Source organism: Schistocerca gregaria, unplaced genomic scaffold, assembly GCF_023897955.1.
Source record: "Schistocerca gregaria isolate iqSchGreg1 unplaced genomic scaffold, iqSchGreg1.2 ptg000378l, whole genome shotgun sequence".
Lineage (NCBI taxonomy): Eukaryota > Metazoa > Arthropoda > Insecta > Orthoptera > Acrididae > Schistocerca > Schistocerca gregaria.
In genome coordinates this window covers 13,341,255-13,356,442 of record NW_026061824.1, presented here as the reverse complement: position 1 = coordinate 13,356,442, position 15,188 = coordinate 13,341,255, and the positions used below count along the sequence as shown (strand labels likewise).

At 42.2% G+C, this 15,188-nt stretch overlaps 1 non-coding gene across 1 annotated transcript; it reads left to right on the top strand.

The window, feature by feature from the left end:
- The first annotated feature begins 14,749 nt into the window (after window positions 1-14,749).
- Window positions 14,750-14,824, top strand: Trnat-ugu (transfer RNA threonine (anticodon UGU)). The gene has a single exon. It is a non-coding gene; the product is annotated as a tRNA-Thr (tRNA).
- Window positions 14,825-15,188: the final 364 nt, after the last annotated feature.

The following is a 15,188-nucleotide window of genomic DNA, read 5'->3' as shown; positions in this document are numbered from 1 at the left end:
TTGGAGTACCTTCGAGCAGAATAGGAGGTAGCCGTTCGCGGAAATCTGAACTTATTAATTTCTGATGGGCTATTAAGATTACTTGCGTCTTTTTTGCGTTTAATTTAAGCCCCTGGTTTTTCGCCCATGTCACTACTGAAGACAGATCATCATTCATCAGAGCGATTGCAGTGTTTACGTCTTCAGGTCTGACGCTTAGGTAGAGCTGGAGGTCGTCGGCATATGTTTACAAGAGGACAAAACCGACGAAAACAACAGTGGTCCTAAGACTGATCCTTGTGGCACTCCCGAAGAAACATGTTTCGAGGAAGATTTTTCATTTGCGCAGACAACACATTGCTGTCTGTCTTTTAAGTAGCTTTCAAACCATCTCATTGCACTATCAGAGAAATTAAGCTGTTGCATTTTTCTGAGTAATATGTCAAAGTTAACAGTGTCGAAAGCTTTGCTGAAGTCCAGTAGCGTCAATATTGTTGCCTTTCGATTGTCGATGGCATATTTCAGGTCATCAGTTACTTTAATTAGAGCAGTGTTTGTGCTGTGATGTTTACGGAAACCAGATTGAAATTTGTCATATAGACTGAATTCATGCAAGTGTTCAGTGATTTGGTCATGAACAATATATTCAAGTGCTTTGGAAACAGCTGGCTGTATGCTAATTGGTCGGTAATCACTAGGCAGTTGCGGGTTTTCGATCTTAGGGATGGGTCGAATTATGCTTCTTTTCCATGCAGTGGGGTATATTCCGTTCACGAGGGAAAAATTAAATATGTCAGTTAAGACAGGTACTAAGATATCGGCAACATTCTTAATCATGGTTATACCGATAATGTCGTTGCCTATTGCATCAGAAGAGATTCTCATTATTGCTATTCTTGCCGTATTTGTTGTTACATGTTTTAGATGGAAGGTATCGTTGTTAGTTATCCTGTTTGGGGATTCTTGTGGACGGTAATTATCAGCCGTGCTGGTAATCAGAGGTGCAGAGAAGAATTCATTTAATTCGTTAGCTGACACATGAAAAGTAGTTTCCGATTTTGCCTTTCCGACCCCCAAGCTACGGAGATTCTTCCATAGAGTCGTGGGTTTCAGATCGCTGCATACAAGGGAGCGAGCGTGCCTGATTTTGGCATTGCGAATGCATTGTTTCACTCTGTTCCGTAGCTTTCTATATTCTTCGAAACGCTCGGTTTTCGGATCTGCCTTGAAACGCCTGTGGGCAGCATCATTATTAGTCATCCTTTGACGTAATTCAGCTGTCAGCCATGGAGCAGGAGATTTTCTTACACGGACTATGTGCGCAGGTGCATGTTTGTCATAGAGGGCAAAGAGTTTATCACCAAGTTCATTAATTTTGCCGTCGATTGAAGGTTCTCTGATTATTTGATGCCATGAGATTTCTGAGCAATCGGCTGTTAGAGCGTCAAGGTCAATACTTTTCATGTTCCTACAAGTTATGTAACGCGTAAAGTCAAAAATCGATAAATAAATTTGAATTGTACTGCTCCTTACTGGCTGTTACATCAACGTAGAATCTTCTTCTGTATTCTACTATGGTGCTTTTTGTGTCTCCGCATATCGCAGCACGCGACATAGCGTTGCACACGATAAATGTAACCGTTTCAGAGTGTAGAGCAGCCAATGCGACGATCTGACATAAACTCGATTCGATAGCAAATGACGAAAACGGGCCGATTTCTTATGTTTTTACTACATATGAATATTTTTCACATACTACCGTGCAACGTGGCTGCTAGTCCTCTCTGCATGCAAAATCTTAAGTTCCTAGCTCATGTCCAGTGCCCCAAAGCCGGCTAAAAAGTACAAAATCGATAACTTGAATTGCACTGCTTCTTACTGGCTAGTACATCAACTTAGAAGTTTCTTCTGTGTTCTACCATGGTGCTTTTAGTGTCTCCGCATTCCGCAGTACACGACATAGCTTTGCACACCATAAATGTAACCGTTTCAGAGAGAAGAGCGGCCAATGTGACGATGTGACATTAAGTCGATTCGGTAGCAAATGACGAAAACGGTCGGATTTGTTGGATTTTTACTACATATGAACACTTTTCACATTCCCCCGTGCAACGTGGCTGCTAGTCCTCGTTGCATGCAAAATCTTAAGGTCATAGCTTATGTCCAAGGCACCAAAGCCGCCTAAAAACTTAAAAATCGATAACTAAACTTAAATTGTACTGCTTCTTACTGGCTATTACATCAACTAAGAATCTTCTTGTGTTCTACTATAGTGCTTTTAGTGTCTCCGAATATCGCAGCACGCGTCATAGCCTTCCACACGATAAATGTAACCGTTTCAGAGAGTAGAGCTGCCAATGTGACGTTCTGTCATTAAATCGATTCGATAGCATATGACGAAAACGGGCGGATTTCTTAGGTTTTTTCTACATATAAATAGGTTTCAAATACTCCCGTGTGACGTGGCTGCTAGTCCTCCATTCATGAAAAATCTTAAGTTCGTAGTTCATGTCCAAGCCCCAAAGCCGACTAAAGAGTCAAAATCGATAACTTGAATTGTACTGCTTCTTACTGGATATTACATCAACTTAGAAGCTTCTTCTGTGTTCTACTATGGTGCTTTTAGTGTCTCCGCATATCGCAGTACGCGACATAGCTTTGCACTCGATAAATGTAACCGTTTCAGAGAGAAGAGCGGCCAATGTGACCATCTGACATTAAATCGATTCGATCGCAAATGACGAAAACGGTCGGATTTGTTAGGTTTTTACTACATATGAACTCTTTTCTCATTGTCCCCTGCAACGTGGCTGCTAGACCTCCCTGCATGCAAAATTTTAATGTCCTAGCTCATGTCCAAGGCTCCAGAGAAGGCTAAAAAGTAAAAAAATCGATAACTATACTTGAATTTTACTGCTGCATACAGGCTATTACATCTACTTAGTAGCTTCTTCTGTGTTCTACTATGGTGCTATTAGTGTCTCCGCATATCGCAGCACGCGACATAGCCTTCCACACGATAAATGTAACCGTTTCAAAGTGTAGAGCGGCCAATGTGACGAACTGACATAAAGTCGATTCGATAGCAAATGACGAAACCTGGCGGACTTCTTAGGTTTTTGCTACATATGATCACTTTTCACATTCTCCCGTGCAACGTGGTTGCTAGTCGTCCCTGCATGCAAAATGGTAAGGACCTAGCTGATATCCAAGGCACCAAAGAAGGCTAAAAAGTCAAAAATCGATAAATAGACTTAAATTGTACTGCTTCTTACTGGCTATTACATCAACTTAGAAGCTTCTTCTGTGTTCTACTATGGTGCTTTTAGTGTCTCCGCATATCGCAGCACACGACATAGCTTTGCCCACGATAAATGTAACCGTTTCAGAGAGAAGAGCGGCCATTGTGGCGATCTGGTATTTCGTCGATTCGATAGTAGATGCCGAAAACGGGAGGATTTCTTAAGTATTTACTACATATGATCAGTTTTCACACATTCTCGTGTAACGTGGCTCCCAGACCTCGTTTCATGCAAAATCGTAACGTCGTCAGTCATATCCCTGGCGCCATAGGCGGCTAATAAGTCAATAATCGATAGCTAAAACTTGAATTGTACTGCTTCTTACTGGCCGATTACATCAACTTAGAGCCGGCCGCGGTGGTCAAGAAGTTCAGGCGCTCAGTCCGGAACCGCGGGACTGCTACGCTCGGAGGTTCGAATCCTGCTCGGGCATGGATGTGTTTAATGTCCTTAGGTTAGTTAGGTTTAAGGAGTTCTACGCTCTAGGGGACTGATGAAAACAGATGTTAAGTCCCATAGTGCTCAGAGCCATTTGAACCAATGACTTAGAAGCTTCTTCTGTGTTCTATGGAGTTGCTATTAGTGCCTCCGCATGCCGCAGCCAGGGACATAAGTTTCCAGACGATAAATGTAACTGTTTTATAGAGAAAAGCATCCAATGTGACGATATGTCATTACGTCGATTCGACGGCAATTGACGAAAACGGGACGATTTCTTAGGTTTTTACAACACATGAACACTTTTCCAATTCTATCGTGTAACGTGTCTTCCAGACTTCGTTTCATGCCAAATCTTAAGGTCGTCGGACATGTCTGAGGCACCAAAGCCGGATAATAAGTCAATAATCGATTACTAAAACTTGAATTTTACTGCTTCTTACTGGCTGATTACATCAACTTATAAGTTTCTTCTGTGTTTTACTGTGTTGCTATTAGTGCCTCCGCATACCGCAGCACACAAAGTAAGTTTGAAGACGATGAAGGTAACCGCTTCACAGAGAAATTTCAAATTCTGTGTCTGTGTCTATTGCCTGCTCATATTGTTTAAAGCAGGTTGCTCTAAATGCCCAGTGGATCTGATTCCATTGATACCTATTCTAAACAATCTCGGATTGGTAAAGACCAAGCTCTGCTTATACTTATAGTCTGGGAAGTTGACATATCTTAGACAGTAAAATATAATGGTTAAAGATGTCCACTGAGTATTCCCATATACACTGAAGTTAGCTTTGAACAACAAATTATTAATTGGCCACCTACTCTTGACTCAATAGCTACTAAGATCTTTCACTAGTGAAGGAGGTGACGACGTTGTTATGTCCACTAGAGGCTTCTGTAGTTTGCTGAAAATGATGTGATATAATTGTGCCTTGTGATTTTCTGTGGAGTTCCAGAGTAAGTTCTATACTGGTGCAGGACATTCATTCGTGCTGTTCTCATTCGAGGCAATCCTGGATTCTGAATCTCAAGCACCAGAGGATTATAAACAGCAATGCAACCTCTGTCGTCCTGGCTGTGCACTATTTCAAAGTGCTCTGGTTGACAGTCTCTTCTCATTGTGCAGTGCTTGTAGATTATTGTAAATGGATTATCTGCATTATTTAGAACATCTCATTCTAAACTTTCTAAAGAACGAGACTTTTCTGTCATGACCACTTTTTGTGTGAGGTGATAAATACCAGGAATTTGATTACATTTTGAGAACCTAATGGTAACTAACATTATTGTCTATGTAAATTAATGGAACTGGATTTTTCCTGAGGTCAGCAGTTTTCCGAAGGTCGTCGTTTTTCCCGAGGTCGTCGTTTTTCCCAAGGTCGGCGTTTTTCCCCGAGGTCGGCGTTTTTCCCCGAGGTGGGCGTTTTTCCCCGAGGTCGGCGTTTTTGCCCTAAGGTCGGCGTTTTTCCCCGAGGTCGACGTTTTTTCCCGAGGTCTGCGTTTTTGCCCCGAGGTCGGATCAAAGATTTTTTTTCCCGAGGTCTAGAAATCTATCGATATATTGAAAATCCAAAGTATTTTCATGTATGTAGACTATACTGTTATGTCATGTCATCTTGAAACATTTATCCGACCACTAGATAATGGTATTTATCAAGATAGCGATATATTTCGTTATATCTATTTATTTCGATAATCGTTTTCTTAGGGGTACAGATTTATTTTGAGACGTCCATACTTTTCCCATTATCGATTCAATTCGATATATCGACTTACGTAGATGCGCACATTAAATCATGATATCGATTTATTTCGAGATATCTATCTGTATTGAGGAGTCTATTTATTTCGAGATATCGATTGATTTGTAGTATCCGATTATATCGAGATATCGATTTATTTTGATATACCGACACAATTAAGGTTGTCTATATATTTCCAGGTATCGATATATTTCCATGTATTGGTGTACTACAGATATCGATTCTTATCGAGATATCGATATAATTCAAGGTACCTCCATATCTCTAGTAATCCATAAATTTCTAGATATCGCTATTTTGAGAGATATCTTTATATTACGTGGTACCAATATATTTCGAGATATCGATATATTTCTGTACCTCAATTTATCTCGATATGTCGACTAGCATCGAGATTTCGGTCTATATGGTAAGCCGAAATGCGTCTAGATGTCGATATACTTCGGGATATCGACTCATTTCGGTGTAGCGGTTGTTTGGAGGTGTCGATTTATTTCGAGGTTTCGATTTATTTCACGATGTCGATTTATTTCGAGGTTGCGATTTTTCGAGGTTGCAATTTATTTCGAGGTGGCGATTTATTTCGAGGTGGCGATTTATTTCGAGGTGTGGACTTATTTCGAGGTGTCGTTGTATTTCTAGGTGACGATATATTTCGATGTTACTTGTCGACTGCATCAGCTTAGAACCTATTTCGTACAGAGTGGTGCGACTGCATACCTCAGCAGGCGACATTGATATCCAGACGATGAATTTTACCGTTTCCGAGAGAAAAGCGTGCGATGTGATGAATTGGCACTACTTCATTATGAAAACAAATGACGAAAACGTGAGGTTTTCTTCGGTTTTTCTGCCACTGCTGCCAACTTTCAGCCCACCCCCTCCTCCCCTTCCCCAGTCGTGGCGATCAGCTTTTGTGATGGAAATGGACACAGGAAAGTAATAACGTTCCATGAAATCCCATTCTAGGGACGTTCAAGGGTAAATGTTCCAGACGGTTTATTTGCATTAAGACACGCATACTGCGCATCTACAATGTCACATCTGCCAGATCGTTTCTATTGTCAACAGTGGAAAACAAAACAGCGTACTGAAGAAGCCATAGTGAGACGCGGTTTTTGGTAGACGAAATAATAGGAATACTCTAGCCATTGATAATGATGATCTAATGAGAATTCTGTTATTGTTTTGAAAGATGCATTTAAATATGCATTGAACGTAGCTCCAAATTATTTTGAGAATTATAATTGCGGTATTATGAATCTACATTGGAGATTTTGTAATGCAAAACATTTCGATCTGAGAATACTTTACGTGATAGTACGGCATTGACCTTGTGTGTCATTAGGGTAAAGTTAATTTGCCGCCATTCACATAAAATTTATCCGCCATTAACATAAAATCTATTTTTCAGCGTACTGCAATAAGGACTCACTTCAGATGATTGGACAATTAAAGAGAACTCAAACCGTTATTTTAATAGTATTCGTAGGTCCATTGCAGCATTTACCGTGGACAGTCCCTGAGCCTAGACTGTCAGTTTTATGTAGGGAGTACTACTTTAAAAAAGCACTCCGTGTTCAGGTCACAAGTGGCCAATCAGGACCATCCGACCGCCACGTCCTTCTCACTGAGGGTGGAGGAGGAGCTGGCTCTCCCACTCGTTGTGGTAGTTTCCTTTGACTGGAGCCGCTACTATTCGGACGAGTAGTTCCTCAATTGGCATCGGAAGGCTGAGTGCAACCCGAAAAATGCCAACAGCGCATAGCGGCCCATATGGTCACCCATCCAAGTGCCGACCACGCCCGAAAGTGCTAAACTTCAGTTATCTGACGGGAACCGGTGTATCCACTGCGGCAAGGCCATTGCCCCTACCACTTTTTATGATATTTTTGATCGTAGTTCAGGTCTGATGGCTGGGAAGAATGGACGTTTACCATGTTATGCACATTTATATTTTCACTACGTCGACACAGCCGGTCCAATTACGACCACAGGTGATGGTAGCCATAATGATCGTGCCAAGCATCCCGTGTACATTAGTTACACCCAAGTGTGTGGGCATCACAGCATTCGTGACATTTAAATTTGTTACTTCTTTGCTACTATATTCGCAATAAATTTTGCAGACAGTATCCGCATATGACGCTGAATGTACCTACAAAATTATATCATTGTACGACACATGTTTCGGGAGATACGTCATAAAAACTCAGGACAAGGCCAGACGCTGCATAGTACGGACGTGGACGCACAGCTCTAAATAAATGCCTGGTCAACACCAAGCTTTTCCGCTAGTCATCTATAAAGATAAAAAATCCCCAATATTGTCTACCAGCGTATTTTTGAAAAACCTTTATTTTGTCATCCATTTTTTTCCTGTAAAAATCGTAAAAGCCGTGCATCATTGTGTTTTTAAAAAGCGTTTCTTATTGTCATCTCTTTTTATGTATTTTAAACCATCTATCGCTTGTGTAACCTGTGGCTACAAGTCCATTCCGTTTATGGTGTAATCGAAATAATAAACAACGCAAAAAAGTGTGGGTCAATTTCTTCCTCATTTTTCGGAACTTCTGATAATAGTAAATCGTTGGCTCTTTGAGGGCGTGGTAGGTACATACAAGAGATTAGTGTAAGATTAGAATTTGGGTTAGATGCAGTGCCAGGAGGTTCTGTTTCTATCTGGCTAGCTTCAGAGTACTTCACCATCTACTAAGTGATGCGTTTCATTGTGAATGGTGTGTTCTGTGCTAGGTCTACCCTTTTACTGCACAATGCTGTTCCTTCGATGCTATTAAAACCAGGATGTTATCAAAATATATGCACAGTGGCAGACTGGAGTCTGCAGAAATATTTCCAGTGGTGGGGAGGGGGGAAGGCGCGTCGGGGCTGGAGTGCATGATTCTGAAACTGGCACTCTGTGTACAAATCAGCTGGTCAGTTACGAGGTGCATCAAGCTACAAGACCCTAACTCTATAAGCGCTACAACTGGCCAAAGCTAAGGTTTATCAGTATTGTGGAGAATTCTTATCTGGAAGAGTATACTGTAACGAATAAAAACTCTTTACTCCAGATTCCAGGGAGGGTTGGGGGCGATGGGTGAAAGTGCCCTTTTGCCTATCCTCCCCTCCCGACCTCCTCCCCTCCCCCTCCCCTTCACCCTCGCAGACGCCAATGGCTGGCCCGTTCATTTTGAGAACATCAGAGCTCCAGTAACCTTTCTGAGAAACTGTTCTTGTTGTCCTTGTGCGTCAATCTTACCACTCAGAACACCAGTGGGAATGTTGGTTATCGCTGAAATAACTGGTTTTCGGCTCTTATCAGTTTCCCAACCCTTCTTTAAGCTAATTGTTAAAGCCCGTCACAATACCAGTTCTTGTAATAACCGATTTTCAGTCTTTTATTTACATTATTTTCTCTAGTAAACGTAGAAATCAAACAAAGATTAAACAATTTTTACTTTCTCAGTTTCTTGATAAATGGAATCAAAATGTCAAATTAAATACCCTTATGATGACCTGCAGCCGTTCAGAACGAAATTAGAATTATATTAATACCGTCAGCTGCTCACGTGTGTCGATATATATCAACGGCGACAGGTGACAATGTGTGCACGTCTGGGACTCGAACCCGGGATCTCCTGCTTACATGGCAGGTGCTCTGCCCATCTGAGCCACCGAGGGCACAGACGATAGTGTGACTGCAGGTACTATCTCGCGCACGCCTCCCGCGAGACTCACATTCTCACCTTGCATGTCCACACACTACATTCGTAGTGTCCCACACCGACACACTCATTACTCGTGGAACACATTCTTACCAAGTCCAGTTCGGGGAATACGTGTGCATCTTCACAGAAGAAGGTCATGGCTGGTATTGCCAGAACCATATACTTATATTGATATGGACATGTCTTCCACGAGGAATGAGTGTGTTGGAGTGGGACTCTACGACTGTAGTATATGGACATTCAAGGTGAGAATGTGAGTCTCGCAGGAGGCGTGCGCGAGATAGTCCCTGCAGTCGAACCATACACTGTGTCCTCTGTGCCTCAGATGGATAGAGCGTCTGTCATTTTAGCAAGAGATCCCGGGTTCGAGTCCCGGTCGTGGCACACATTTTCACTTGTCCACGTTGATATTTATCAACGCCCGCGAGCAACTGACGGTATTAATATAATTCTAATTTCTTTAAATTAAATAGTCAAATAAAACTTTGTCCGATCTTCGCTGCTGGCGAGTGCTTCTATACTACAGAAAACTGGCAATATTATCCTACTGATTATAGTTTTTAGAAGCTCTGCTCAAAAATTATATTGTAATCGGTTATCACAGCACTATGCAGGCATTACGTATAGTCCAGCGATAAAGAGTGAAAACTGTGGCAGGAGAACTCTCTTTTTCGTTTTAATTTCTCTGTTTTTAAGGGCTAAAAGCAGATAACGGCATACTACGTAGACACAGCAGCAGATCAGGCACTTTCTACTTTTATCCAGAACTATGAATGATTTGTTAAATTTTAACTTTTTTCCTTGTATGATGTCGCAAGTCGACCAAATCTAACTTTGTTCTTCACTCGTACCGCATATCGTAAAATACTTCCAGACTTCCAGATGGTGCCATTCTATGTTACAACTGACGTTCGACAACAGCGAGAAACTGTGTCCAGTCTCGCGCTCTGCTTGTATAACAGGCACAGTATTGTCTCGGCAATGTTGGACCAATCCATTTGTTGCTCGTTTCTATCAGCAGTGTTATTAAAGTGGCATACATAACTTTTCCCATTTTTTTCTGTAATAACGCCGTATTTCAGTGCTATGGAAATCTTACGAATAAAAATTACTCGTCTTTTTTTAAAAAGGTTTATTTGAAAACTAAAAATTTTACTACGACATCTGTGGCTAATTGATATATCTGTTTTTACGTGGTTATCAGGAAAAAATGAAAAGATACTTGTTATAACCGAGAGCAAACAAATACTGAAAGACATCGGTTATTCAGAACTAAAATACCCATGTCGTTTTAACTGATCGGTTTTTCTATCTATAAACTGCAGTGTCGCCATAGAAAAGTGTGTCGCTCCATCAATGTCCATAGCAACTTTGAGATATGTGTTTATGCGCAATATCGGCAAATGGAAACACGAAGAGGTAATAAGCACCTGAGCGATAGAATTTATTTCACAGTCAGAAAAGTCGAGTGACAGGCAAGACTGAATCACTGTAATAGAAATTATATGGAAAGCTGTGTAAAGGAAAATTTCCAGTTCTTTCGTGGATTCCAAAATTGAAGCAAATTCCGGGACACCAAGGTGACATAGTCTTATACGGATAGTATTCCATGACTAACGTAATTGGCCCATATACTGTACTGGTATACGGATAATATTACACGACTAACGTAATTTACCTGAAATAATTTACAAACATGTTACTGTAACATTCGCTACTACTCATTACGCTAATTCACCTTCAGCCATTAAGCGCAAATCTCAGTTATGATACGTGCGCCAAACAAAAATTTATCAACCTAGTAACTCAAGACAACTACAAACGATCATTATGTGCAAAATAAATAGAACACTTCATAAGAAGTACATGACGGGTTTGAATCATTCCCACCGCAAAGGATGAAAAATTCAGGCTCGCACACAAGACCACTTGATAACTAACCAGAAATTCAGATTAGTTGTAGCTTCGGTGACAATCGCCTTTTTTACATTTTCCCCGTAAACTAGATAATTATGAAACGTAAGCAACTACTGTAAAATATCTGCGGCAACGGCCTTGCCGCGGAGGTTGCATCGGTTCACGTGGGATCACCGAAGTTAAGTGCGTTGTCGGGCGTTGAAGGCACTTGGATGGGTGATCATCCAGGCCGCCATGCGCTCTTGCCATTTCTCGGGGTGCACTCAGCCTCATGATGCCAATCGAGGAGCTACTCGACCCAATAGTAGCGGCTCCGGTCAAAAAATACCAACATAACGACCGGGAGAGCAGTGTGCTGACCCCCGCCCCTCCTGTTCGCATCCTACACGGATGATGACACGGCGGTCGGATGGTGCTGTCCCAGTAGGTCACTCGTGGCCTGAAGACGGAGTGCTTACAAAGCAAACTACTCTCCAGTGGATGGTCGTACTACTGAGACCTTGATGCCTGGCATCAATAACAGATGGCAGCACAAGAGGTTGGCTTACGCCTACTGCCGAATTTTGCGATCTGTCGTAAGCCTGCGTAAGCACGTAGGGCCTTCCGTCTTAAGTGCAAGCATATCCATTGCGTTTTCTGTCAAGCGACTTGAGTGGCATATTTCATTATTTCTGAAATTTTATAGAAATATTTTTCGTTGTATATCCTCACCATCGGTACTGAATTTACTGTAAAATTACTTGCTCACTTTTCGGAACTTCCGTTCATAGTAAATCGATACTATTTGAAGCCGTGGTAGACACGAGTCTAGTGTGCTTCACCTTCAGCACCTTCTGTGTCAGTCTCGGTTAATATGTCGCTGATTTCACAACGAACAGTTCGTTGTCTACTGAGTATACTGTCTGTTGCACGTCACTATCCCTCCCACGCTGCTAAATGTAGGTCGTCGGCAAAATATGACTGCAGTGGAACAAGGGCGTCTGCAGAAATTTCCCCAGGAGGTGGTGGTGGCATTGGTAGTGGTGTGTGTGTGTGTGTGTGTGTGTGTGTGTGTGTGTGTGTGTGTGTGTGTGTGTGTGTGTGTGTGTGGAGGACTATTACTATGAAACTCACACAGTCCAGACCGCCAAGGAAAATAAACCTTGAGATTTGGAAAGAGTGTTGATCTTATACCGCTTATACTGCATATTTCAAAATTCCACCTCTAAGGGGGAGACGCAGGACATGAAAGGATTTCTGAATCATGTAGCTATTAAGGTAATTTTGAAGCTAGGCATACGAACATTTGTATCTGGTTTCTAGGTCAGAAATAAAGAAATATGTGTTCCAATATCTTTGGGAATTTAACCTCTATGAGGTGAAATAGTGGATGAACATTTTATTTTGAGATAAATAATTATGGAAGAACTATGAAAGTATTTTTAAGGCTACATCTACGAAAATTGGTATTTGACTTCAAGGCTACAAATAAGAAAATACGTGTTTCGGTGTTTTTGGAAGTTCAACCCCTAAGGGGATGAAATAGAGTGAGCTGGTGCGTTTCTGGCGCCAGTTTCCGTCGATCGTTGTTTCGATCTTTGAGTCGCGGTCCAGAGGACACTGCTCCCTAAGCGACTGTAGTAGTTCTCTGTGCAGCCCAACATCGGGCTTACCACGCTTACACTGGACACAGTTGCCAACAAATCGCCTGCCATCGCGATATAGGTTGGGCCAAAACATGTATTCCTGAACTCGGTTCAAGGTCTTGAAGAACCCCAAATGACCCCCGTCCGCCGACTCGTGGAAATATCTGAGTGCCATGCTAACTCGTTCCTGTGGAATACAGACCTTCACTTGGCCACGGTTGGCTCCCCCTTTACACAAGAGGCCCGCACGAAGGCAACAGCTAGTGACGACGTCGCCATCCACAAACTGCTGCATATTCGGTCCCCACCCGGCGTCCTCGGCCTGTTTGCCGGCTAAGTCGAAGAAGAAGCCGGGTGTCTCGGAGAGAAGGAAATTCACCCCCAGATCCGGCTCCACGTTTCTGAAAATGGTTCATTATGAAAGCATTATGAAAGCATATCTGACAATTCGTATTCGGCTAATCTGTTACAATTTTTAAAAACTACGTGTTTCACTGGTTTTTAACTTCGAGCATAAGGGGATGAAAATTTTAATGAAATATTTATTGCGTTATATTAAAATATTTTAAATCTGCATCTACGAAAACCGGTATTTCACTTCTCAATTAGATATAAAGAAATATGCGTTATACAAACAAGAATACAAACGGCTTGATTAACAAAAACCTTGGACCCCAGCTGTCAGCATTGCTTTTTGGTCATTCAGCAAAAGACCATGCTTCAACGGCGTTAAGTTTAGAAAAGTTTAGAAAGTGTTGCAGTTTATAAAAGACATAAAAAAACGATTAAAGAAAAAATGCTTTGCAGACCATGAACGGTCTAAGTAAGTGAAGAAGCGGATGATAAGCTAGCTCTTTATGCAAATAAGTTGGTCAGTTTAAGTTCCGAGACATGTCATGCAGCAGGAACGGAATCCTATAGTTGCTACGATTGGCTAAAGGAAAAGTTTTGCAGAATCACGCGAAATCACTTCTGCAAGTGGCTGAGAATCTCGTAATGAATAAAAATTCTGTACTGAGAATTCCAAGGTGGGAGAGGCGAGATTCCTCCCCCCCCCCTTCCCCCTTCTCAGAATCCTATCCTTCTTTACCTACAGCAAAAAATAAATAAATAAATAAAACTAGAGAAATTTCTACTGTGAAACTATTTGCATACAAGAGAACGGCCATTAAAATTTAACTCTTCAATGTTTTAAGCCCTGCCCCGTTCGAAAATTCAATTTCTTTGTAGTTGCATTTTTTAAAGGTGTACTTGTCTAGACTCCTGGAACGGAAAGGTTTTTTTTTTTTTTAATCCGTGCTTTACAAAAGTTTCTACAGTCCATTGTTTGAAGCAGTGTCACGGCTGCCATGAGCCGCGCGGGGTACCCGCCATGTGTCCAACGCCTTGTCACGGTTCGCGCGGCTCCCCCTGTTGGAGGTTCGAGTCCTCCCTCGGGCATGGTTGTGTGTGTGTTGTCCTTAGCATAAGTTACTGTAAGTAGTGTGCAAACATACGGACTGATGGTTCAAATGGCTCTGAGCACTTTGGGACTTAACATCTGAGGTCATCAGTTTCCTAGAACTTAGAACGACTTAAACGTAACTAAATTAAGGACATCACACACATCCATGCTCGAGGCAGGATTTGAACCTGCGACCGTAGCGGTCGCGTGGCTCCCGACTGAAGTGCCTACAACCGCTCGGCCACATCGGCCGGTCTATCATGTATTCTAGAAGAGCTGCACGGTCGTCAGTGGCGCCTGTTCTTTCTAGAACAGTTACTATCTTCATATCTATGGTTAAACGTCACCCAGCCATTGACCTTCGTCTGTGCGAATGCGCACAGGCTACCGGAAATCTTACGGGAATCGTCACCTTAGTGTGAGCCAGTAATGAGTGGATGGACAAATACCTAATAAGTACATTACGTAATCGGATTGTGGGCGGTTCGGGGTGTGAGTCTCACGGGAAGCGTGCGAGGGATAAATTCCTGCAGTCGTGCTGTTCATTTGTGCCCTCGATAGCTCAGATGGATTGAGCGTCTGCCTTGTAAGCAGGAGATCCTGGGTTCGAGTCCCAGTAGCGGCACACTTTTCAGCTGTCCCCATCGAAGTATATCAACAACAGCTGTCGGCAGCTGAGGGTTTCAATTAATTATCAGTTGTGTAGGTGATTCGATGAACCCTTTGCCAGGCACTTAAATGTGTTTTGCAGGGTATCCATATAGATGTAGATGATAACTCGTCCCGTGTCGCACGTGCTCAAAAGGATTCATACTGCAGAATGCATGCAAACATACTCACCGAAAATACGGACGAATATCAAGTGCAGGCTGCCGAGTGCTGCATATCCAGCTTAGACAGATCGGCTTTTCCTGCCAAGAAGAACAGGAAGTTGCTGTCTAGGAACAATCAGAGGTAGAGGAAGGGCTGATAAATACTCCTTGAATTGC